The 2,966-nt window shown below is 31.1% G+C and overlaps 1 pseudogene across 1 annotated transcript; it reads right to left on the minus strand.

Moving 5' to 3' along the window:
* Positions 1-538: 538 nt before the first annotated feature.
* LOC149569863 (LOB domain-containing protein 11 pseudogene) lies at positions 539-1,378 on the minus strand (annotated as a pseudogene). The gene is made up of 2 exons (XR_016361481.1): positions 1,013-1,378; positions 539-820 (listed from the first exon to the last, which is right to left on the minus strand). The product of XR_016361481.1 is annotated as an LOB domain-containing protein 11 pseudogene (transcript).
* Positions 1,379-2,966: the final 1,588 nt, after the last annotated feature.

Raw genomic sequence — 2,966 nt, forward strand, 5'->3', positions numbered from 1 at the left:
TTTAATAAAAGAGTTCGTAAAAAATAAAGAAATAAGTTTGAAATTTAGATAAATTATTATTTGTGTGATTGATATTCTTAAGAATCCATACAAGACATAAATTATTATTTGTTGAATCTCACCTTTTTACTGTTGAAAATCAAACACATACACTTCACGTTTTCAACTTTAAAAAATATATATATATATATTAAAATTAATAAGAAATTGTTTAACATACATAGAGATTGATAGATGGAATATACATTCTATTTATAAATGTAGATAAAACTACCATTTATATATTTTTAGAAATATTATTTAAACAATTTACAAATTGATAAAATATAAGCATGTGTCAATAAGTTTGACTAACAAAAACTAGACTATTGAATTTTGATAACAATATCACATTATAAATTATTATCAGCAGAAAAATATTTCTGTCAATTAACCAACACTAAGTCTTTTAATTATTTAAGTCAATGGTACCCTAAATAGACAAGGTTTCGGGTAACCAGAACTGTTCCACAGCAATTAACATTTTGCAATCGTTTCATCATCCTGCAAAAAAGATTAAGCCGTTCATATTGCGGATCAAATTCGATTCAGTCCCTGCTGCTTCACTGTCATTACAAAATCCAGCATCAACAGACGCAAAATAAGCCTGTGAATTGAGGAGCTCCGCTTTAATGGCTGCCAGTTGCAATTTAAGCTGCAATATTTGCTTTTGCAGTCGACAAACTGCGCCAGCGCAGCCGTAGATTGGATCATCCCTTCGAGCATTCGCTTCATACACCATGGTTGTTACGGCATCTGCTCTCTTCTCAACCGGAATGCCCTAAAATATCATAACATAAAATGTCGCCAACGGATTCGATCAAGCTTCTTACTTTATAACCTAATTTGGCAAGGGTTTCCGCCATTTTATCGATTCTACTTGCGGAAAATATGTTGAATCTCACGAAAGGAAATATGATAAAGGCGGCATTTTGGAAAAAAATAGGAAAATTTAAGAACATTTGATCTGTACCTGAAGAATTTTGACAATGTTTTTTGTTCCGAATAATTTGTGTGCAGCTAAATATTTCTGAGATTCGCCTGGTGGAAAGTATGGAGCAAGAATGCATTTTTCTCCACATTTTCTCCGTTGAATCTTGCAAGCTGCGCAGGGATAAAAATTTCGTGGCATCTGATTCATCTGCAGAAGAATTTCAAACAATTTTACGAAGTAATTTTAGAAGATCAGAACCGCATTCAAAGGTTAAAGTAAATATAGATTGTGCGACTGTAAATCGCTTTCCAAAACTAGCAGTTTGTTGTAGATGAGAACTATTTGCGACATGAATGTGATTGATATGTCTGATGGTGTTGAGCATTCCAGAGTAATTACAGTCGTTTAAATTGAACATGTTGTAATGATAACCACTGACTTTGAGAGATGCATCTTTCAAAGTGGGTGGTTACTGGAAGAAGAAAATGTTCAATCTGCATATTCTAGAATATTCTTCACCGTCAGTTATATATTCATTCTATTATAACTCATTCAGTTTTTATTATTGATTATTAATTAATTATTGTTTACAGACAGCAATTAATTATTTATAATGATAGATAATAGTTTAACTTTTATATTATAGTTTACATTCATTCATTATTAAATTTAACCATTTAAAATAAACTTGCACCCAAAGGAGGTGCAAGGATATATCAATTGGTTTGTTGATGTGAAAGTATAAATGAAGATTTAAACAATAAAGGGGAAGTACTTATAAAAGTTATGGGACACATGTAGAAGAGAAAATTCTATAATTGGTAAGAAGCTAAAAAAATTATCAAAGGAAATTCAAATAATTTTGTAGTACTTAGAAAGTGGGTGTATAAGTGACTTCAGGTGCTTGGATATTTTGTGAGATCATTTGCATACGATTTTATCTCTTTCTTTCTAATAATGTTGTATCTAAATTCTTTTTATTTTGCAATATCAATCCCAACTAAATGAAGATTCTATAGAAAATCTTTATTGGGATTTGACTCTAAATACTACTATAAATGTGAGGCCTTGTATTTCAATCTTACCTATATCAATTGTGGATCTATCTAGCGTGAGACCTAGTGATAGGCCATATAACTATTAGTAATTTATTTGTGTACACCTATCAATTGTATTAGAATTTTAATTTTAATTTTCCTTCATACCAAGGGAGTCCCTTGTATAGTTACCATATTCAATTCATCGTGTTTTTTCGAGGGATGTCATGCTGAAATCTACATGATAAGCCTCTTGGGAACATGTGTTCACCTTATAGTTACTAACTTCTATAAATCTATATCCCCCACTCCTAAGTTGATTACATGTTCCTCAAACTACAATATGGTACACTTGACATAGAATCTCATTATAAAGTTACATTTTCCATCATACATTAAGTTGTATTTGTATTCATGTTATAGAGTCTTAATAAGTTACTAACATTTAACTATATTTTATATCTAGTTGCATTCATTCACATTTCTCATATTTACATTTGCATTATTACTTGCATTCATCATTAATTGTATTCATCATTAATTGCATTCACTATTTCCATCACATCATTAATCATTATACACTAGAGATATCAATAATATCAAATGTCTTTTATTCATCAAGAGAAATGGTTAACTCAACGAAAAAATGAACAAATTTTAAAGAGTCATCACGCTCTCCTACAAGAGCCTGACTTTCTACATTTTAAACAAGGGACACATCAGATCTAGTGCAACTTGTGACAATGACGCTTTTCATGTCATCATACCTCATCCCCAATTCCTACTTCCTATAGGTCATAGTCTGCCTCATCCCATTAGCCTAGTCATATGTTTAGTATGTTAATTTTCAAAGCATATCATTTGTTGTCGATCTACTAGGACCACTTGATGGTATACTCCCACATAGTACACTAGACTTGACCGGCTTGACCTTAATCTTTCATGGAATCTATTGT

This window comes from Cupressus sempervirens, chromosome 3 (genome assembly GCF_028749045.1).
Source record: "Cupressus sempervirens isolate cs-2001-9-10 chromosome 3, ASM2874904v1, whole genome shotgun sequence".
Classification (NCBI taxonomy): domain Eukaryota; kingdom Viridiplantae; phylum Streptophyta; class Pinopsida; order Cupressales; family Cupressaceae; genus Cupressus; species Cupressus sempervirens.